The sequence below is a fragment of the Dendrobates tinctorius genome, unplaced genomic scaffold (genome assembly GCF_039654945.1).
Source record: "Dendrobates tinctorius isolate UK_male_01 unplaced genomic scaffold, ASM3965494v1 ptg000149l, whole genome shotgun sequence".
Taxonomy (NCBI): Eukaryota; Metazoa; Chordata; class Amphibia; order Anura; family Dendrobatidae; genus Dendrobates; species Dendrobates tinctorius.
Window position 1 is genome coordinate 2992390 of NW_027361816.1, and position 24346 is coordinate 3016735.

Genomic DNA, 24346 nt, shown 5'->3' on the forward strand with positions numbered 1-24346 from the left:
CTTGCACACCGCGATCAAACACGATCGCGGTGTACCGGGGGTTAAAGGGAAGCATCGGCAGGGAGGGGGCTCCCTCCGTGCTTCCCTGAGCCCCCACGGCAGCGCAATGTGCAGCGCTGCTGCGGGGGACTCCTTTCCTGCAGGTCCCCGGATCCAATATGGCGACGGGGACCTCCGGGGGCCTGCAGGAAGCTGGCTTCCTCAGTGCCTGCAAAGCGCAGGCATGAGGAAGCCTGTGCAGTGCCTGTGACAGATCGCTGATCTGTCACAGTGATCTGTGATGTGACAGATCAGCGATCTGTCACAGGACAGTGATGTCCCCCCTGGGACATTGTAATAAAGTAAAAAAAAAAAAAAAAGTGTAAAAATAATTTAAAAAAAAATCGCCAAATAAATTAAAAAAAAAAAAAAAAAAAAATATTCCCCAATAAATTCATTTTTTGGAAATAAAAAAAAACAAAACAATAAAAGTACACATATTTGGTATCGCCGCGTCCGTAACGACCCGCCCTATAAAACTGTCCCAATAGTTAACCCCTTAAGCAAACCCCTTAAAAAATAAAAATAAAAAACGAAGCAAAAAATAATGATTTATTATCATACCGCCGAACAAAAAGTGCAATAACGCGCGATAAAAAAGACGCATATAAATATCCATGGTACCGCTGAAAACGTCATCTTGTCCCGCAAAAAACAAGCCACCATACAGCATCATCAGCGAAAAAATAAAAAAGTTATAGCTCGCAGAATAAAGCGATGCAAAAATTATTATTTTTTATATAAAATTGTTTTCATTGCATAAAAGCGCCAAAGCATAAAAAAAGACCTAAATGAGGTATCGCTGTAACCGTACTGACCCGAAGAATAAAACCGCCTTATAAATTTTACCGCACCCGGAACGGCGTAAACGCACCACCCAAAAGAAATTCATGAAACGCTGGTTTTTGTAAATTCTGCGTGCCAAAAAACGAAATAAAAAGCGATCAAAAAAGTCACATGCCCGAACATGATACCAATAAAAGCGCCAACTCGTCCCACAAAAAATAAGACCTCACATGACTCGGTGGGTCAAAATATGGAAAAATTATAGCTCTCAATATGTGGTGATGCAAAAACTATTTTTACAATAAAAAGCGTCTTTTAGCGTGCGACAGCTGTCAAACATAAAAACCGCCATAAATAGTAAATCAAACCCCCCGTTATCACCCCCTTAGTTAGGGAAAAATAATAAAATTAAAAAAATGTATTTATTTCCATTTTCCCATTAGGGTTAGGGCTTAGGGTTAGGGCTAGGGTTAGGGTTAGGGTTAGAATTGGGGGTTTCCACTATTTGCGCACATCAGGTGCTCTCCAAACGCAACATGGCATCTGATCTCAATTCCAGCCAATTCTGCATTGAAAAAGTCAAATGGTGCTCCTTCCCTTCCAAGCTCTGCCATGCACCCAAACAGTGTTTTACCCCCTCATATGGGGTATCAGCCTACTGAGGACAATTTGCAAAACAACTTTTGGGGTCCTATTTCTCCTGTTGCCCTTAGGAAAATAAAAATTTTGGGGCAAAAATATCATTTTTGTGGAAAAAATTTTTTTTGTTATTTTCACGCCTGGGCGTTATAAACTTCTGTGAAGCACTTGGGGGTTCAAAGTTCTCACCACACATCTAGATAAGTTCCTTGGGGGGTCTAGTTTCCAAAATGGGGTCATTTGTGGGGGGTTTCCACTGTTTTGGTACATCAGGGGCTTTCCAAACGCGACATGGTGTCTGATCTCAATTCCAGCCAAAAAAGTCAAATGGCGCTGCTTGCCTTCCGAGCTCTGCCATGTGCCCAAATAGTCATTTACACCCACATATGGGGTATCAGCGTACTCAGGACAAATTGCACAATAACTTTTAGGGTCTTGTTACCCTTGGGAAAATAAAAATTGGGGGTGAAAAGATCATTTTGTGGAAAAAATATGATTTTTTAATTGTACCGCTGTACATTATAAACTTCTGTGAAGCCCTTGTGGGTTAAAAGTTCTCACCACATATCTAGATAAGTTCCTTGGGGGGTCTAGTTTCAAAAATGGGGTCACTTGTTGGGGGTTTCCACTGTTTAGGTACATCAGGGGCTCTCCAAACGCGACATGGCGTCCGATCAGAATTCCAGCCAATTTTGCATTGAAAAAGTCAAACAGCGCTCCTTCCCTTCTGAGCTCTGCCATGCACCGAAACAGTGGTTCCCCCCCACATATCAGGTATCAGCGTGCTCAGGACAAATTGCACAATAATTTTTGCAGTCCAATTTCTCCTGTTACACTTGGTAAAATAAACAAAATTGAACCTGAAGTAATTTTTTTTGTGAAAAAAAGTTAAATGTTAATTTTTTTTAAATATTCAAAAAATTCCTGTGACGCACCTGAAGGGTTAATAAACTCCTTGAATGTGGTTTTAAGCACCTTAAGGGGTGCAGTTTTTAGAATGGTGTCACTTTTGGGTATTTTCTATCATATAGACCCCTCAAAGTGGCTTCAAATGTGATGTGGTCCGTAAAAATAAAATGGTGTTGCAAAAATGAGAGATCGCTGGTCAACTTTTAACCCTTATATCTTACTAACAAATAAAAATTTTGGTTCCAAAATTGTGCTGATGTAAAGTAAACATGTGGCAAATGTTACTTATTAACTTTTTTGTGTGCCATATCTCTGTGATTTAAGGGCATAAAAATTCAAAGTTGGAAAATTGCGCAATTTTCAAAATTTTTGCCAAATTTCCGTTTTTCTCATAAATAAACGCAAGTTATATGAATGAAATTTTACCACTAACATGAAGTACAATATGTCACGAGAAAACAATGTCAGAATCACCAGGATCCACGGAAGCGTTTCAGAGTTATGACCTCATAAAGGGACAGTGGTCAGAATTGTAAAAATTGGCCCCGTAGTTAACGTGCAAACCACCCTTGGTAGTGAAGGGGTTAAGGCAGGGCTGCAATGATGTTGAAATGTGTTTTGGGGGATAAAGTTAATTTTCTAGGCAAATATTGACTTTGCAAGTAATTGCTGTTAAGCTGATCACTCTTTATAACATTCTGGAGTATATGCAAATTCCCTTTAGAAAAAATGAAGCAGTAGACTTTGTAAAAATTAATATTTGTGTCATTCTCAAAACTTTTGGCCATGACTGTACACTGTTGAGTAGTTGCTGAAGAGAACTGGAGCTCATCTGTTGAGTTGTGCTGTTTCTTGCACTAATTGCATCCAACCACAGCAGAAAATGATGGCAATTAATTATTAGTGGGGTTATCCAGTAGCAGACACACACAATATTATATCGACTCAACCACCTATTCGGAAAGTAGATCATCAGTATAAAAGTAAAAAGTAGTGGAACAACCCAGTATATGTATGTGTATATATTTATTGCTATTTCTCTACTTAGGCCGGAGTCACACTACAGCGAGATACGGCCGAGTCCCGCAGGTTAAAACCAAGCTCTGGCACCGGCACTCCGGAGCGGAGCGTGCAGCTCCATGTATTGCTGTGCGGCTGCACGCTCCACTCCGGAGTGCCGGCGCCAGAGCTTGGTTTTAACCTGCGAGACTCGGCCGTATCTCGCTGTGTGTGATCCCGGCCTAATTCTCCTGTTAGGAAGCAGCGATGATCGGCCATCCAGCTCCAGCAGCACAGTCTCTGATAATATCAGAAAGAGATTACTGTTCCATCATGTGCTCGGCCGGGGAGGTTTTGGAGCGGTCCTGCTGGTGGAAGATCCATCTACCCGTAAAGACGTTGCTGTTAAGATCATCAGCAAAAGAGCGCTGCTTGCTGCCGGTGAGGCACTTGCGATGGTGGAGAGACGAGTTTTACAGCTGGCATCTGTGAGCCCCTTCCTTGTCCATGCAGACTTTGCTTTCCAGACTGAGGTAAGATATTTACTATTTATTAGGGTTTCCTGCTCATGTTTAAAAGTTAGAAATATGAAGTGATGCTAATAAAAGAAAACAATAAGGCATACTTACCCCATAATGTGCCCTCTGCTGTATTGTTGCTGTTATTACTGTCCCCACCAGACTGACAAAGATAAGATCAAGGCCACCGATCATATGATTGTTGAGGCCAATGATTGATTGCAGGGTCCTGTGACTGGTGCTGCATCTACTACTAGGATAACCCCTTCTTGATCCGAACTTTTGCCGCCGAAAAAATAAAAACACTTATACTCACTTCCCGTGCCTTTGCCGTTTTTGTGATGTCAACACTCGCATCGTTCCCGAAGCTCTCATGACGTTGTTATGACATGTGAGCCCTGTGTCCAATCAGTGCTGGCATCACTCTTCCCGCCTTCAGACAAATCAAACATCAAGAGGAAGTCCGAGAGCAGTCACAGTCTTAATCTACTGTTGATGGTCAATACGTCTAAAGGTGGAGACAGTGAAGCCAGAGCTGATTAGGTGGAGGACTCATGTCTCAAAACACCGGCACGAGAGACCCTGGAATGCGAGTGTTGACACCACTGGAACGGCGACTGCACGGGAAGTGGGTATAGGTGTTTTTAAACTTTCAGATTGAGAAGGGGTTGTCCTAGTAGTGGATAAACCCTTTCAAGAGTACTATAACGTGAACAATCATGAGAACTCCAGTCTGATATTATAAAGGAATAAAGCGGGTCATATTGAGCTTCACTCTTAAAATCTGTCTAAACTCACCTTGTTACCTAGAGGAATCAATCCAATAACGAATTTTGCTTTATTTTATTGAGCAAACTAAGAAGCTAAAACTGAGCTCTGATTGGTTGGTATGTATAAAGTTTATAGACTAATGTTTATTACATTTATATATGTGCAAAAGTTTTAGGCAGGTGATGTAAAAAGCTTAAAAGTAAGAATTCTTCCAAAAATAGTGTTAATAGTGTATTTTTATCTATTAACTAAATAAAAAGTTAAATGAAATAGAAACCTAAATGAAATTAATATTTGCTGTGACTGTCCTTTGCCTGCAAAATAGCATCAAAGCATCAGTTCTTCTAGGTAAGCTTAGATAAAGCTTTTGAAGGAACTCAGGAAGGAGGTTGTTCCAAACATCTTAGAGAACTAACCACAGATCTTCTGTTGATGTCGTGTGCGCAGATTATTCTGTCTCTTTATTTAATCCATGACAGACTCGAAGGTACTGACATTAGGGCTCTGTGGGGTCCATATCATCACTTTTATGACTCCTTGTTCTTCTTTACAGTGACAATACAGTAGTTGTTAATGACATTGGCTGTATGTTGGAATCATTGTACTGCTGCAGAATAAATTGGAGCCAGATGCCTCCCTGATAATATTGCATGAGGGATATGTGTCTCCCTGTATTTCTCATCATTAAGGATACCAAAAAATGGGCAAAAATAAGGACCATAGACACAGTGATCAGCCAAGGAAACTTGTTGCAGCATATGAAATATGCATCATGTTTGCTTTGTCAGCTAAATCAGAACTTGTCCAGCAGTGCCATCAAGTCAGAACTGGTAGCAAACAATGGGATCCAGCTACAACCATATACTCACAGGAGAAGTTTGGCTAGAAATGGTCTTCATGGAAGAACTGCAGCCAAAAATGACACTGTATTTGGAAACACAAGACTTAACTATGCCAGAAAACAGCAATGGGATGGAGAAAATTGGCAGCAGCAGCAGCCCTGGACTGATTATTCAAAATATTTGGCTGTAATAGAAGGCAGAAGTGTTGGACAGCAGTATAATAATGAATGTATGCAGGAACAATGAAACATGGCGGAGGGTTCTTGCAGGTTTGGAGCGGCACTTCAGCAAATGGAGGTGGGAATTTGGTCAAAATTTATGGTGTCCTCAATGCTGAAAATACACGGAGATAATTATCCATCATACAATTCCATCTGATTGGCTCCAAATTCTGCAGCAACATAATGATCCTAAACATACAGCCAATGTCAGTAAGAACAATCTACAGAGTAAAGAACAAGGAGACCTGGAAGTGATACTATGGCCCCCACAGAGCCCTGATCTCAACATTGTTGAGTTTGTCTGGGATTACATGAAGAGACAGAAGGATTTACCTCGGACAACATCCACAGAAGATATGTGGTTGGTTCTCCAAGATGTTTGGAACAACCTCTCTACTGAGTTTCTTAAAAATCTGTGTGCAAGTGTACCGAGAAGAATTAATGCTGTGATGCTGTTACCAAGTCAACGGATAGTCACCGAAATATTCAATTAGCATTTTCTTAACTGATAAAAATAAACTATTTACTGTTCTATTATTGAAAGTATCTTACTTTGCAGCATTTTGCCATGCCTGCCTAAAACTTTTTCAGAGTACTGTCTGTACGTTATTTATTATAATTGAATCTCCTACAAAACATGATGTTGTACGGCAACTTATCTATAGCTATCAATCATCGATCATGTAACCTATAGTCAAGGTGGCCTAATCTGTAATAAATACCTTTTTGTCTGCTCTGTATAACCGCAGCAATTGCTGTTTGGGCTGGAATTCGTAAGCTGCGCAGACTTTTATAATTTCCTACAGAAGAAGAGGCAGCTTGACATCCCCAGTGCAATCTAAAGGTTTATATAATGATATTATACAGTACGTTGTCCCTGTTCACATCAGAATTGTTTTTGATGACAAAGATAATTGACTTATTAACTAGAAGAAATATCATCTTCTGTGATCCTCAGGATGTCATACTCTTCTTTTGTCTTTTTATCAGATTCTATGCCGCTGAACTTGTTTGTGGAATTCAATATCTCCACTCAAAGGGCGTCATCCACAGAGACCATAAGCCCGAGAACATCTTGGTGGCTGAAACGGGCCATATTAAAATCACTGATTTCTATCTCGCAATTGACAACATGCATGGAGACCGGAGAGCCACTGGATACCCTGGGACCAAAGGCTACGTGGCTCCTGAGGTGAGAAGAACTGAATGTGTTTAATTTTTTCATAGTGTAATTGTATAAGTTATCTTGGATTAATCAAGTTTTACACATGTCCAATACAGAAAATGTGATATTCTGAACTTTCACATATTTGATATTCCATACATAATAGATCACCATCTCTCCAGTCCTACATGCACGCTCGGCTCGGCTGAGTATGTATGTGTTCTGATTGAGGAGAAGGGAGAAAGTCGCTGCCAGAAACAGGGTGCAGCCCCCACACATTACGCTATAGACATGCTCATTAGTTATCATTGTCTTTATTCGTAATATTCTGGTTGAAGCCACAACTAGTGGAATCATCTGACCTCGGAGTATTATATAATCTCTATATTGAGAACATGGTGACAAACTCACAATATTGCACATGCACCTCCATGTTGGAGGAGGCGCTTTAAATAGTAAGAGGCCTCCAGCTATTAGCTTGGGACACTTTAGAGCAGAGGTCTTTCCTGAAGGGCCGCAAACCATGCGTTTTCAAGATTTCCTTAGCATTGCACAAGGTGCTGGAATCATTATCTGTGCAGGTGATTAAATTATCACCTGTGCAATGCAAGGAGATGCTGAAAACATGACCTGTTTGCGGCCCTTGAGGAATGCAGTTTGAGACCTCTGCTTTAGAGGAACGCGTGCGGCTCCTTTAAGAAAGAGGAAGTGTGCATGCGTGTGCTCTAAGCAGAGTGCCTGGAGACCTGCTAGGAGTGCACACACCTCAGGCAGCAGCAGACCCGGAAGGAGCATGACCGGAGCCTCGGCGGTGAGTATGCTGTTATCTCTGCAGAGAGAGGGACTGCAGGCAGAGATGCGGCGCTACAATGACACAGTGACTCATCATCCACATTTCATTAGCTTTTTACTGACTGAACGATTTTCCAGTTTTTTGCTTTTGTTTTTGATTTTTCCAAGAGCTATAACCAGTAGTGGAATTACCACCAGGGCAGAACGGATGGTCGCCCGGGACCTTCGCTTCAAGGGTCCTACCCGGAACGACTTCTACTCTTAACTTTATCAGTGTGCACAACTAAGATCTGTGGTAAAGCAGGGAGCATAGTCTCCTGGCAGTACCACTCTCTGTTCTGTAGTCCACAGGTCATTTTAAGCCTACAGCCTAAAGAACAGTAGGATGATGCACAGGAAGAAGTGATGCCACGCGGCACAATGAAATCACTGTGCAGGGACTCTGCAGTCCAGTGCGCTCACTGGTGAGATGACACCAACGCGTTGGTCTGCCTGCACCATGCCACTGTCTGCCGCTGGACTTGTCAAGATCCAGGTTTAGATGCTTATATTATGTTTTTACTTTAATTAGTACTTGTGGTGTGACTGTGGGGGCCTAATAAAGTATGGGGGGTCTTCATATAGTATGGGGGCTACTGTGGGGGGCCCTCATACAGTTTAGTGGCTACTGTGGGGCGCCCTCATACAGTGTGGAGCTCTGATACAGTTAGGGAGTTACTGTAGGGGCTTTCATAAAATTTGGGTGCATCATAAAGTTTGATGGCCCTCATACAGTGTGGAGGCTACTGTGGGGGTCTGTCATACTATGTGAAGGTTACTGTGGGGTCTTATACAGAGTATAGTGGAGCTGTGGCGACATCATACTGTGTATAGGTGAGCTGTAAATTTGGGGAATCGGGACATTATTACATTTTAATTCTTAATTAAAGAAGCATTTTTGCTATAGGGGCACTCAGGGTATTGTGACCATCAGAGGTGCACACAGGGCATTATTACTTTGTAAGGTGCAAAATATGGGCACTGTTTTCTAGGGCACTTGCACAGGGCATTAAGATTTTCTATAGCGAAATTTTGAAAATGTAGAGGACACCAAGGAGTCATTTTAATTTTAAGGGGCATAGTGGTGAGCCTTATTATATGGGTCACTAAGAGAAGCCTGATTTTGGTGGCACACAGCAGATGCAGTAATAGGGACACATACGGCAGCCGCGGCTCAGCATTGGGGTACCTCAGGATGAGGAGTTTGTGCAGATTGGGGATAGATGGGAACGGTGCAGGAAATGTAAGAAGTCATGTATGTCTGTGTTGTAATCTCTGCAATAAAGACCTGGCTGGAAGAAGTTGTCATGGGAGTTGTCAGATGGTAAAGTGAGCGACAACATCAGAAAAAACTTCAACTGTAAGTCAGGATGTATGTTCTACAGGACTGTTAACCCCTGCACGACCTTTCATGGAAGTCCCGTAGAGGGACTAAGTGAAAAAGTTTAAAGAAAAAAAAAATAGCTTTCAGAATAAAGCATTTCAAAAACAATTATTTTTTCTATAAAATAGCTTTTACTGTGTAAAAGCACCAAAACATAAAAAAAAGATATAAATGTGGTATCGCAGTAATCGTACTGACCCGAAGAATAAATCTGTCTCATCACTTTTACTACACAGTGAATGGCATAAAAAAAAGAAAAAAAAAATTCCTGAATTCCAAGATTTTGTTCATTCTACCACACAAAAATTGGAGTTGAAAGCGATCAAAAAATGTAATGTGCCCGAAAATGGTACCAATAAAACATCAACTTGTCCTCACATTACTCTGTCGGCAGTAATATAGAAAATTTAAGGCTGCCAAAATATGGCGTTTTTATTGTGTGAGTGCAGCTAAGCATAAAAATACAATATAAATCTAGTATCGCTGTAATTACACCGACGCGAAAAATAAAGTCATCTAATCACATATACCGCACAAAGATTGGTGTATAAAATAAATCGAAACAATTTTTGACCTGCTGTTAATTTGCTCATTCTGACTCCCAAAGATTACAGGAAGGCTCAGTTCACATTTATCCTGCGCTTTATGCTGAGCACTTACACTTGGGTTTTCACGTAAATCTCTGAAATACATGATTCAGATGGAACCTCTGTGGATGCCATCTGGTCTATGATCCAGGGGTGTTCGTTTTTAAGAGTGCATAAAAGTGTGGTCGGTCACAGTTTTGTGCACTTCTAAAGGACAACGATGAATAGAGGCCAGACGGAGCGTAACTCTGCTGCCTTATTATAGTCAATGGATCCTTTGGGGGTTTCATCTAAATAAAGTCATTTGGAGATTTAGATGGAAACCCCAATATAAGTCCTCAGCACAGAACGCCTGATAAATGTGATCCAAAATGTTATGTAAAATATTACCAACAAAAGCCTCAACTCAATCCATAAAAAAGCAAGTCATCACTAGGGTCCGTCATCTGTTAAAGGAAATATAGGAGGCTTCCATGTTACTGATACCACAAAGTCTTTGGAAAAGCGCTTTGGCTCCTCACCTCCTCAAAACAAAATCCAGGGAATTCTGTTCTCCCAAATTCAAATTCCTCTTTTCCTACTTAGCCCCACAGTGTTATGGACTGACCTGGGTTGGAATAGTGTTATTGCAACCACTAGGAGCAGCAGTGGCAGGTAGCATAGTCAGGGATAGCCAGGGAGTCAGTACACAGGAACAGCAATGCAGTTTTAAGGAGCAACATGTAGTGTGGCAAGGGATAGCCAGGGGTCGGCACATGGAGCAGCAATACAGTCATAAGGATAAGCAGCAGGTGAAAGGAAGATTGACTAAAGGTTGGTAGCTCAATAATCTTGCAAGGAAGAGAATGCAATGCCAGGTTTATATAGAGTTTTCAATTAGGGTGAAGCCAAACAGGAACTCACAGAAGAGACAAACAGGAACTCAGGGTGAAAACCAACAGAAACAACATAGGTACAAGTATTTGGGTTAACATGGAACCGTCCAGTAAGCTGAATAGCTCAGAAGGACGAGCTGCTGGGTACGAATCCTGAAAGTACTCAGTTCCTTCCAGGATGTCCTCTGGATATCTCAGATGCTGGCTTCTCTGGATGTTCGGCTTGCATCACTTCCGGATATGTGGTTCACTGTAGAACACAATGGCTCATGTTATTTCCGGCTGTGCGGTCCATTATGACACACACGCCAACTAAAGTTGAGATATTACCTTTTATATACAAACTTCACACAATGCACCAGCACTTTTTTTCCTGAGGAAGCTATATTGCAGTATCATAATGTGTGGTGGGGTCAGCCTTCTTTTCCCCTCATGGCGAGTTGCATCACTGGAGGTCTGTATGGATGTTCTATTTTTTGTTTTGTATAGAATTCCACCATTTTGTACACAATTATGTTTCTTTAAGACATTGTGATTTAATCATGTGGCCTATATGATGTTGTTGCTCGATCGTGTGAAATACCTTTAATATCATTCTTCTATATTGCATCATTTTCTCTGTGTATATGTACTAAGTTTATTCACAGTGTTGTGGGCAACCCCCCATCTGCCCCATATTACCTTTATTGGACAGCTGTGGAATTTTTTTGCTTCTGACCTTTTGTAACATGACAAGGCTAATGTGCTTTCCTGCAATATCTTTACTCCTTGTTTTTAATTGTTTTTACAAGTATTTTTCTGTAGTTTTTTGGATCAATAAAATTACGGTTATTTACATATTTTGTATTCATTGTATTATGTTGGTATCAAGAACTCTCCTGCAGACTTACAGCAGGAGTCTGTGCACGAGATACAGAAGGACAGGAGGTGAGAGGGAGGTGCTGCGGTGAGCTTACCTGCTGGAGCGCAGGACCTGAAACACGTGACCACCGGGGGAGTGGCCAGAGGTGGAGCCAGATGCCAATTAGCGGCGGTGACCGGAGAAACCGGAGAGTAGTCTGAACATGCCAAAGTCAAGCCAGGAGGTCGATTAAGTGCCAAAGAGTGAGACGCTGCGAGTGGTCAGGACGTAGCAGAAGGTCAGGTAGCCGAAGATAGCGATGCAGTACAAACGGGGCAGACAGGAGATTAGTAAGAGTACCAAGCCGAAGGTCAGAGCCAGAAACAAACAGTAAGCACAGAATCACAAAGCAATGCACAGAACGAGAAAACGGTCCGGATCACACACGAGAAAGCAAACGGACTACACAGTATGCAAGCACACCAGTGGGTCAGGCACACAGCCAAGACAGATGTATCACTGACAAGGATCCCCAGACGAAGGCGGGTGAATATAGCCCTCCCCAAACCAAAAGGAGGCCATACAAAATTTACCCTGAGAGAACAGGGAAGGAACCCTGTCCACAACCATGATAGTTGGATATTTCATGCCTTATATACACCATATTTTCCTTTTTGCTTCGATAACGGGAACATCTGGCCTTAGAGATTTGAAAGGGGAAACTTGAAATTATTTCAGACCTACCCAGCCTGCAGGAAGACATTAGGAGTCTGGATTTGTAAAAATTTAAGCTAATCAAACCATCCCCAATTTAAAAATGGTGTTTAGCTGCGGTACTCGCAGTTGCCAGATGCTCACTTGTGTCATCATTACTAGAAATTTTGCATGGAGCCACTGGAATGGAACGACGAAAGTTCTGAGCCTGAGAATGAGGAGGGAGTGGCTGAGTGACGTCGATATCTTTTCATTACATGGATGGTTTGGTTTTGAGTTACATTGACACAGTGCAATAAAAATCATGGGCTGTCTTTATTTTTTTCTGAGAGTCAGTGATAAGCGGTCATAAAGGAGCGCTTAGGAAGCAACCCAGAGGCAGAAAAGGATATCAGGTCTCCACCGCAGCTCCAGCCGAAAACCTCCAATGGAGGAAAGGAGCAATGAGAAAATGGAAAACGGTCTTAGGAGCGCAGGAAAGAGACTCAGACACTTCAGGAGAAGGTTGGCAACCTTGCCTTCAACCCAGAAAGAGTTGGAGTGCATAAGTCAGGCTCAATCTAGTAATGTGTTTTTTTGTTTTATTTATTTTTTTTAACCTTGTTTAATTTTGTTTTTCCCCTCCCTTCCCTTACCCTGCCGAATTTACGATAGTTTGTCCTGCTCCTCCTGGAAAAGTGAACCCCTTGTTCCTCACATGCCCTCCCAGTTAATGTGACAGCGCTTTCGTGTCAGGAGACAGTTTATTTTTCCCGTCGGGCTGTTTATTTCAGAGAAAATATTAAGTAGAATGGAGCAGACAGTGTTCCTTTGAATTGGAGCCTTTCTGTACCTCTGAACTTTTCGAGTCCTTCAGGAGATTTTGCTGGTGTAATTACAAATCCCAATCGCTGCATAAGCCAAAAGTATAACCTCAAGAAAGCAGCAGTGATCTGTGGCGTATGTAGTCCAATGTAATCCTTGCAGATGAATAACATTAACCCATAAATTTACATAAACGCATGGAAAGTGTCTCACAATAATGAGAGTGGATTATTTTTTAAAGTAAAACTACAATGTTAGGATCCTACTGCTCTTATATATTGTTTTACAGTGCAGGAGCAAAGAGTCTCCCCATAGAGAAGGCAGAGATGGTTTATTACCATTTCTGACCTTCCTGGTCGCTGTGTATACAGACAGTGCTAAATGAATGCTGAACATACAGTTTAGGAAACAGTAGCAGCACTTCTTCCTCCTGTACTAGCATTCATGTGATCTACAAGTGCTGGGAAGGGAGTAGGAGCTGCTGAGTCTTAGGCGACATTCACACGTTCAGTATTTGGTCAGTATTTTACAACAGTATTTATAAGACAAAACCAGGAGTGGAACAATCCAAGGAAACTTATCATGGAAACACATCACCACCTGGTTTTGGCTTACAAATACTGATGTAAAATACTGACCAAATACTGAAAGTGTGAACTTGGTCTTAGCAGACAAAAATCATGCAAACAGGAAGTTGAATTTGCAATCAGCAATTTAAAAAAAAAAAAAAAGAAGGTTGTATATAACTGTCGCAAAGGCCTTCCGTGGTCTTTTATGACCTTTTTGGGGGCAAAAGGGGCACAATATGTGAAATAAAATGGAAAAATAAATTTATAAAGAAAAATCAAAATAAAACAAAAATAAAAAAAGAAGAAAGCCACTGCAAGTCCAAATCACTCCATAGGCACCTCCCCAGAAATTTTTTTTTTATCTGATATGTAAAATTGCTACAGAAAATGGAACACAAATTGAAATAGATTTTACAAGCCCTTTGTAATCTTAAAAAAGAAAAATACAAATATAAAAATGAAAATAAAAAACTCCCACGTTCCATGAAAAGCAAAAATTATTTGAATAACTGAAAGAGAATACATTTTAGAACACTTAAAGTTGAATGTCTAAATAAACCCAAAAATGTTGACGTGCCTGGTCATAGATGAGGGAAAATGTCCTGATCTTGAACTGGTTGATAGTTGAGCTCCACTAGATCCTCATTTTTTGGCAAGAAAAGAGAGCAATAACCATGTGCTTCTCGTTCCTCCTTGAGAGCTTGTACTGCCTTATCTTGCATAGACAACCTATTGATTTTAATACCAACAGTGCTATGCCTAATTTGCCCTGTGGTGGCCCTGTGGCACCCTATCAGGGGATAATCTGTTATCAGATTAATGTGGAGAGACTCTTTTAACAAACTGTAATTGTTTGAAGTGTATAATCTCTTTAATCAGAAATTAACAGTTACTGTACCATTCACTGTAATTATACATTACAGCCATTTATACATTGTATTAAGGGGAAAGAAGAGCATCAGAAACTCAACTTTAATAAAATAATGAACTAAAATAAATAAATAATAATTATAGCAGCTGTGGCATTTCTAATAGAAGAATTTATACTTGTTGATGACCATCTTCACACTATTCTATGGTATATCTAATGCCTTGAAATTTTTTTTGTACTGATAACTTTCAACATTGAGATCCTTTTGCTGTGTTGTAAGCTGTTTGCAGCTTAGAAAATTTATGAAAAATCCTACTAGAACAGCTAATCCTTATATGGGGTTAATCAGAATCACTGTAAATGATGGCAGCTGTGTACTTACTAGTATTTAGTTTGAGATTAAGGCTACGTGCACACGTCCGGAATTCCTGCGTATTTTATGCGTTTTTGCCTCGTTTTTTCACCGCAAAAACGCGGCGTAAACACTGCGAAAACGCATAAAATAAGCAAGCCTTTGTATTCAATGGCATTCTGCACATGCTGTGCTAATTCTTTGTGCGGAATCGCGGGAATTCCGCACACATAGGAATGCATTGTTCCGCTTACTTTCTGCATGTAGCTATGCCCACCATGCGCAAAGTAAGCGAAAAATGTCCTCCAGACCGTGGGTACCATATCCCTGTTAAAAAAAGAATTGAAATAAAAAATCATGATATTCTCACCTTCCGGCGTCCCACGCAGCTTTACCAGGCCTCAGCGATGCTCATGCCATGTCCCGTTCCCAGTGATGCCTTGCGACAATGACCTGTGATGATGTAGCGGTCTCGCGAGATGCTATGTCATCTGGGGTCATTGTTGCAAGGCATCGCTGGGAACGGAACTTGCCGGGAGCATCACAAGGATCGGGGATGCTGCGTGGGACGCCGGAAGGTGAGAAAAACCCGATTTTTTTAAATTTTTTTTAATTATTTTTAACTTTATATCTTTTACTACTGATGCTGCATAGGCAGCCTCAATAATAAAAAGTTGGTCACACTTGTTAAACACTATGTTTGACGAGTGTGACCAACCTGTCAATCAGTTCTCCAAGCGATGCTACAGATCGCTTGGAAAACGCTAGTTGAAACATGGGAAATACGTGGAAATTATGCATGCGGAATTCTAGTGTATTTCCCGCGGCAGGGAGGGAGTTGAAATTTCCACGGCAATTCCGCAACGTGTACACATAGCCTAAATGTGATTGGCTAATTTGGAACACGACCACATCCCCAATTATAAGAGGGTGTTCATACTTATGCAGTTTTATTATTTTTTTTCGCACTCAATTTTTTTCAGTTTGAGTCTTATTGATTTATACAGATTATAGGTGACATTAAAGGTGGTAAAAGTTGATTTTTTTTTTTTACATGACAAAACCTGTCATTTTAAACAGGGGTGTGTAGACTATCCACTATCTTCTCTATAGCTGAAGTTTGTATTAGGTGACATTGTATAATTCTAGAGTTATTCTCCGTATGAGAAGTTTGCATTAGTCTAGGTGAAATAATTATTATATTGCAGCAAACATATAATAATTAGTATAACATTTGCAACAAACATAAAAAATAAGCAAGCCTCAGTCCATACTTTGCAGTTTTGCAGCATTTTTTTTATGATTTTTTATTTTTTAGATACAACTTGCATGTCCTAAACTAGTAACGATAGGTATCATGGGAAGTTTATATTTTTCCCTCTGTTTCTTTACCTATTCCTATTGTTGGAAAAAATCCAACATGCAAAACCATGATCATAGTGATCGCTGATTACTAGCTTCATCCTCTCCCATCAGGTTCTCGGATTGCATTGTTTGTACAGTGGTTTTTCTGTAATTCATCCTATTGGCAGCAGAGGACACTACTGTCATTTAGCAATGTCTATAGTTGTGATTGAGAAGCCTGAAAGAAAAATAGAATTTTTCAGCATTGTAATCTTTAGTGAAAAACCTTCTTCTTATTTGGGGGCAGTTATCTACACTCACTGGCCGCTTTATTAGGTACACCATGCTAGTAAGGGGTTGGACCCCCTTTTGCCTTCAGAACTGCCTCAATTCTTCGTGGCAGAGATTCAACAAGGTGCTGGAAGCATTCCTCAGAGATTTTGGACCATATTGACATGATGGCATCACACAGTTGGCGCAGATTTGTCGGCTGCACATCCCTGATGCGAATCTCCCGTTCCACCACATCCCAAAGATGCTCTATTGGATTGAGATCTGGTGACTGAGGAGGCCATTTGAGTACAGTGAACTCATTGTCATGTTCAAGAAACCAATCTGAGATGATTCGAGCTTTATGACATGGCGCATTATCCTGCTGAAAGTAGCCATCAGATGTTGGGTACATTGTGGTCATAAAGGGATGGACATGGTCAGCAACAATACTCAGGTAGGCTGTGGCGTTGCAACGATGCTCAATTGGTACCAAGGGGCCCAAAGAGTGCCCAGAAAAAATTCCCCACACCATGACACCACCACCACCAGCCTGAACCGTTGATACAAGGCAGGATGGATCCATGCTTTCATGTTGTTTACGCCAAATTCTGACCCTACCATCCGAATGTCGCAGCAGAAATCGAGACTCATCAGACCAGGCAACGTTTTTCCAATCTTCTACTGTCCAATTTCGATGAGCTTGTGCAAATTGTAGCCTCAGTTTCCTGTTCTTAGCTGAGAGGAGTGGTACCCAGTGTGGTCTTCTGCTGCTGTAGCCCATCTGCCTCAAAGTTCGACGCACTGTGCGTTCAGAGATGCTCTTCTGCCTACCTTGGTTGTAACGGGTGGCAATTTGAGTCACTGTTGCCTTTCTATCAGCTCGAACCAGTCTGCCCATTCTCCTCTGACCTCTGGCATCAACATGGCATTTCTGGCCACAGAACTGCCGCTCACTGGATTTTTTTTCTTTTTCGGACCATTCTCTGTAAACCCTAGAGATGGTTGTGCGTGAAAATCCCAGTAGATCAGCAGTTTCTGAAATTCTCAGACCAGCCCTTCTGGCACCAACAATCATGCCACGTTCAAAGGCACTCAAATCACCTTTCTTCCCCATACTGATGCTCGGTTTGAACTGCAGGAGATTGTCTTGACCATGTCTACATGCCTAAATGCACTGAGTTGCCGCCATGTGATTGGCTGATTAGAAATTAAGTCTTAACACACAGTTGGACAGGTGTACCTAATAAAGTGGCCAGTGAGTGTATATGTGTGATGCAATCCTGGTGACTGGAGGATTGAGTTTACAAAAAGGCTGTAAAAACAGTGTAAAGTATGAGAATAAGAACATTGTAATGATATGGAACATAATCAGGGAGAGAACTAGATTACTAATGCTAAAATGTATGTAATCAATTAAAAGTCATTTATTAAAGGGGTTTTCCCACTAACAAAGTTAATTTTAATGTTTATTTCAATCAACAGATCTTGGAATAATAATAATTTCCACAATTGGATGTGTTCTTAAAATATGTTCCTGTGCTGAGATAATCTTATAAATGTTCCCCTGCTGTGTACTGTGTAATGGCTGTGTCTGACCGTACATTAACTTGGTCTGATCATACCACAGTTCCTGGGCAGGGGAGGATACAAAGAGAGTATACAGACATTACAGCAGGAGATCACAGATGATTTTTTTGTGAGATAAAGCATTTCCATGACTGTTTTTAAAAAATGTTTTACCTCAAATAAACAATCAGTTGTGATCTAATGCTGTCCTGTCTGCATATTCTTTTGCTCCCTCTCCAGGAGTTGTGGTATGATCAGACCATGCTCCGCCATTACACAGTACACAGCAGGGGCACAGTTATAAGATTATCTCAGCACAGGAACATTTTATTTAAACACATCCAATTGTGGAAATTATTATTATTCCAAAATCTATTGATTAAAATGAACTTTGAGGGAAAAACCCTTTAAAAGGTTATCCAATTCTCTAATTTGATGGCTAAAACGGGAATAACTGCTTTTAGGTTCCATCCACCAGACTGCAGAGACCCCAACCAAAATCACCATGGTCCCTCCCACACATAATCTTAGACACACTAATAAAACCAGAGCACTTAATTGATAGGTGAAGGTTGATCACAGCTTTCTTTTAACTGTTAACATTGTTAGCGTGGCTGCTCTGGAGCTGGAATCTCCAGGAGTGGACCCTCTGGACCGTGGCACCGAGGGGCCCCGGGCGAGCTGCCAGGTGGAACCGACCCCTATACAGGGACCATTAGGAGCAGGTCCAGGGGTTCGAGTACCACGGTAGCTGGTACCGAGAGGGGCGGCTCAGGATGGACTGGAATAGGAGTGTGGGACTGAAGTGTAGATGACAGGACAGAGCTGGAACACAGGGGACAGGAATGGAGTAAGACAGTAGACTGGAATGTGGAGGGATGGCTGGAGCAGGAACACAGGAGGCAGGATTAGAGGAGGACGGAAGGACTGGAGCAGGATGGAACTGGAACACCGGAGGCAGGATTGGAGTAGGACAGAAGGACTGGAGCAGGATGGAACAGGAACACCGGAGGCAGGACTGGAGTAGGACTGCAGGACTGGAGCAGGATGGACCCGGAACACCGGAGGCAGGACTGGAGTAGGACGGCCGGACTGGAGCAGGATGGAACAGGAACACCGGAGGCAGGGCTGGAGTAGGACGGAAGGTCTGGAGAAGGATGGAACAGGAACACCGCAGGCAGGACTGGAGAAGGACGGAGGGAGCACCGGAGGCAGGATGCGGAATACAGCAGGGAACTCGGATAACAGGACTGAGAGGCTGCTGCAGGGAGCAGAAGAGAACGGGACTGCAGGACTGCAGAGAGCACACAATGAAGCGAGGCCCAGTGTGCAAGGGAATACAACGATCAGGCGCCTCCCTCAGGGGAAAGTGGCCTGATATGCCCCTGTCTGGTCTGCCATTGGTCAGGGGGTGTTTCCGGGTCAGAGCATAGCCGGAGCACAAGAAGCAGAAGGTGCCTGTCAGAGGTGACTGCTGTGGCTGTCGGGCGGCGAGGGGCTGCGGCGTGGGAGCGATGGCTGGGTGAGTATGCAGAGATGGCGTGACAAACATATTTTATAACCACTTAGAAAGGCACATAAACTAACCACGCTCGCCGCCAAATGACCTGTAGTCTGTTCACAGGCAAGACAGCCAGCGAGCCGTACCCATGTGTCCTTTCTTTCATTCCTGCTGTGACTTGTATCTAGAAAATAAAGAAAATGCCAACATTACAAGATAAACAGTAAAAAAGGGGAGGGAGGGTGGTAAAAGCACTTCCAGGACTCGTTCACAGAGGGGGAAGGGGAAGAGGAGGGTAAGACATCCTTTTATAATCCCCAGAAAGGGGCTGAACAAATCATTCATTTTAATTGGTCCCCATCTTGTATAAAACCGCCCCTTTTACATATTAATGAGTGTGGAGAGACACCTAACGTGGCCATGGCAACCAGGAAGAAGGGGCACCACAGTCAGAGGCACCATTCTTAGTCAGTGCCGTGCCTGCCAGACTGCGGAGACCCCGACCAAACTAACCATAAACACACTAATAAAACCAGAACACTTAATTGATGGGTGAAGGTCGGTCACAGCTTTATTAAAGCATTTCTTTTAACTGTTAATAATAATAATAAATTTTATTTTTATAGTGCCGACATATTCCGCAGCACTTTACATTTCAGAGGAGATTTGTACAGACAATAGACATTACAGCATAACAATAATCACATACAGTAGATTATAACAAATACCAAGAGGAATGAGGGCCCTGCTAGCAAGCTTACAGTCTATGAGGAAAGAGGTAGACATGAAAGGTGGGTGGTAACAGTTGCCCTGACTGTATGGACCAGCCATAATGTTAAGTGTGTAACAGTACAGACACAGAGGGCTAATGGATGCATAAAGCATGTGGGAACATGATGCGGGAAATCTGGTTATGGTAAAACTTTTGGCTCTGCCACACAGGGATAGATTAGGTTAATGTGTTGAGGCGATAGGCCAGTCTGAATAAATGCGTTTTCAGGGCACGCTTAAAATTGTGGGGATTGGGGACTAATCGCATTGACCTGGGAAGTGCATTCCAAAGAATTGGCATGGCACGTGTAAAGTCTTGGAGACGGGAGTGGGAGGTTCTGACTATTGAGGATGTTAACCTCAGGTCATCAACAGAATGGAGGGCGTGGGTAGGGTGGTATACTGAAACAAGGGAGGAGATGTAAGGTGGTGCTGAGCTATGGAGGGCATTGTGGGTGAGGGTAATAAGTTTATACTGAATTCTGGAGTGGATGGGTAGCCAGTGTAATGACTGGCACAAGGTAGAGGCATCGGTGTAACGATTGGTGAGGAATATGATCCTGGCTGCAGCATTCAAGACAGATTGGAGAGGGGAGAGTTTGGTAAGAGGGAGACCGATTAGAAGAGAGTTACAATAGTCGAGATGAGAATGAATAAGAGAAACAGTAAGAGTTTTTGCAGAGTCAAAAGTAAGAAAAGGTCGAATTCTAGAAATGTTTTTGAGGTGCAGATGACAAGAGCGAGTCAGTGATCGAATGTGGGGGGCAAAGGAAATCTCGGAATCAAGTATGACCCCAAGACAGCGGGCCTGTTGCTGGGGAGTAATAGTGGAACCACACACAGAAATGGCAGTGTCGGGTATAGGTACATTAGTAGAGGGAGGAAACACCAGGAGTTCAGTCTTTGACAGGTTCAGTTTCAGGTATAGTGAGGACATGATATTAGACACAGCGTTTAGACAATCGCCGGTGTTTTCTAGAAAGGCTGGCGTGATGTCAGGAGAAGAAGCGTATAATTGGGTGTCATCAGCATAGAGATGGTACTGGAAACCAAATCTACTGATTGTTTGACCAATAGGGGCAGTGTACAAGGAGAAGAGGAGGGGGCCTAGAACCGATCCTTGAGGGACTCCAACAGTAAGGGGAAGGTGAGAGGAGGAGGAACTGGCAAAAGATACAGTAAAGGAGCGGTCAGAGAGATAGGAGGAGAACCATGAGAGAACGGTGTCCTTGAGGCCAATGGAACGGAGCATAGTGAGGAGGAGCTGATGATCCACAGTGTCAAATGCTGCAGAGAGATCCAAGAGAATTAGCATGGAGTAATGACCATTTGATTTAGCTGTTAGCAGATCATTAGAGACATTAGTGAGGGCAGTTTCAGTGGAGTGTAAAGAGCGGAAACTGGATTGGAGAGGGTCGAGAAGAGAGTTTTCTGAGAGATAGCGGATAAGACGGGAGTGGACCAGGCGTTCCAGGAGTTTAGAGATGAAGGGAAGATTAGAGACAGGTCTATAGTTAGCGGCACAGTTTTGGTCGAGGGATGGTTTTTTAAGTAGTGGATGTATGATGGCATGCTTAAATGAGGAGGGAAAAATACCAGAAGAGAGAGAGAGGTTAACATATTTTATAACCACTTAGAAAGGCACATAAACTAACCACGCTCGCCGCCAAATGCCCTGTTGTCTATTCACAGGCAAGTCAGCCGACGAGCCATACCAATGCGTCCTTTCTTTCATTCCCGCCTTGGAAGGATCATGTGTTCTCATACATGACTCCGACCCCCACCCATCAACAACAAGGCCTGTTCAATTCTATCTTGCAGCCCCGATAGAAAGCGATCAAGCCCAATATCTGTTAGGCCTCTTTCACACTTCCGTTTTTTACAATCAGTCACAATCCGCCAGGTTTTGAAAAAAAACGGATCCTCAATTTTTTTTTGAGGATCCGTTTTTTTCCCATTGACTTGCATTAATGGCGGATTGTGACGGATTGCCGTCCGTTGCATCCGTTTTTTGTGAGGATCCGCCAAAAGTTGCTGTCCGTCACCATCCTCAAAGATTTCAAAACGGAGCTTGTAACGTTTTTTTCTCTGGCGGATCCTCCAGACACTCATTTAACCCGAAATTCTTTCTGGGTGCCGGACAAAAAAAAAAATTCTCTCTCTTTCTCTCTCTCTCTCTCTCTCTCTCGCCAGCGATTCCTTTAAATTTCTTCATTTTCAGGATCCGTCTGAAAACGGATCCTGTGCCATCCGTTCACATCAGTTGAGAACGGATCCGCTTGTCCGCCTTTTTGGCGGATTATAACTGATGCAAAAAACTGAAGTGTGAAAGAGGCCTTCGATGTACACCATCCGGTCTCAGCAAAGCTCTATTATCCCCTTCCATCTGCTTGTGCCTTACCACCAGGGCCGGTTTTAGGCAAAGTGGGGCCCTAGGCAAAGTTTAAAATGGGGTCCCAAATGCTAACATATTGCACATCACACAGAAGCATTTCGGTTGTAGTTACATGCGCTGAGTTCAGGATGCTAAAATGAGTGTGATCAACAATATTGAAGTCGTTCAACACTTGTTTCCCGGCCTCTTTCCACCATCTGAGAAAGAATGATGGGGACAGAACAATCACTAATGGATCACTAACAGATCACCATACAGTATCATGTTATCAGCAGCACATCTACAGTTTACACCCCATAGTCCTCCGTACAGTATAATACACTCCTCAGTCCTCCATATAGTATAATACACTCCTCACAGTGCTCAATATAGTATAATGCACCGCCATAGTCATCCATGTAGTACAATTCACTTCCCATAGTATAATGCACCCCATAGTTCTTCATATAATGTATTCCCCATAGTCCTTGATACAGTATAATGCAACCACCCCATAGAGCGTAATGCAGCCACCCCACAGAGTATAATGCAGCCTCGCCATACAATATAATGTAACCCCCATAGAATATAATGCAGCCCCCCACTTATAGTACAACGCAGCCACCCCTTAGAGCATAATGCAGCTACCCCACAGAGTATAATGCAGCCACTCCACAGAATATAATGTAACCCCCATAGAATATAATGCAGCCCCTCTATAGAATATATGGCAGCCCCCTCATACAGTATACTGCAGCCCCTTAGGCTAGTTTCACATTAGCATTTTTTAGCGCTGCGCTTCGTGCGCAATAGAAACGCATGCAAAAAATGCATAATGCGTTTTGCATGCGTTTGTTTTTTTAGGCACATGTGTTTTAACCAGTTTCTAGCCATGTTAACTCTTAAAACGTCTGCATTCCCATAGACTGTAATGTGATTTTTTGGCGCATTCCGTGCACATGCATTTTTTCAACACAGGTTGGATGGACCAAAAATGCAACAGGTTGCGTCCGGTGTGCCTAGTCGCACACTACAAAAAACGCATGCGCACGAAAATGCATACAAACGCATGCAAACGCTAGACCATGCGCCCCCATGTTAAATATAGGGGCACATGGCGCATGCGCATGGACGCGCACAATTCGCTGCGCTAAAAAACGCTATTGTGAAACCAGCCTTATATAGTATAATGTAACCCCTCCATAGAATATAATGTAGCCCTCCTCATATAGTATAATGCAGTCCCCATAGAATATAATGTAGACCCCTCATAAAGTATAATGAAGCCCCCATACAATATAATTTAGCCCCCCACAGAATATAATGCAGCCCCCCCATAGAATACAATGTAGCCTGCTCATATAGTATAATGTAGCCCCTTCAGAGTATGCTGCAATCACCCCCCATAGAATATAATAAATATAATACAGCCCCCCATAGAATATAATGTAGCCCCCATATTATATAACACAGCCTCCCCCATAGAATATAATGTAAAATGTAACCCCCCATGGTATATAACACAGCCGCATAGTATAGAGCCCAACCCCACATGGTATACAGCCTAGCACCACATGGTATACAGCCCAGCACCACATGGTATACAGCCCAACACCACATGGTATATAGCCCAGCACCACATGGTATACAGCCGAGCACCATAGTATATAGCGCCCAGCCACACATGGTATATATAGCCCAGCCACACATGGTATATACAGCCCAGCCACACATGATATATACAGCCCAGCACTACATGGTATATACAGCCCAGCCCCACATGGTATATACAGCTTAGCC

General features: G+C 42.4%; 1 long non-coding RNA gene across 1 annotated transcript in view; it reads right to left on the reverse strand.

The window, feature by feature from the left end:
• Window positions 1-16050: 16050 nt before the first annotated feature.
• LOC141049789 (uncharacterized) overlaps window positions 16051-24346 on the reverse strand; it is a 42910-nt gene continuing 34614 nt past the window's right edge. Inside the window, exons 2-3 of the long non-coding RNA XR_012220442.1 lie at window positions 19488-19585; window positions 16051-16299 (exon numbers count right to left, since the gene is read on the reverse strand). This is a non-coding gene — a long non-coding RNA (uncharacterized lncRNA). The remainder of the gene's footprint in view (window positions 16300-19487; window positions 19586-24346) is intronic.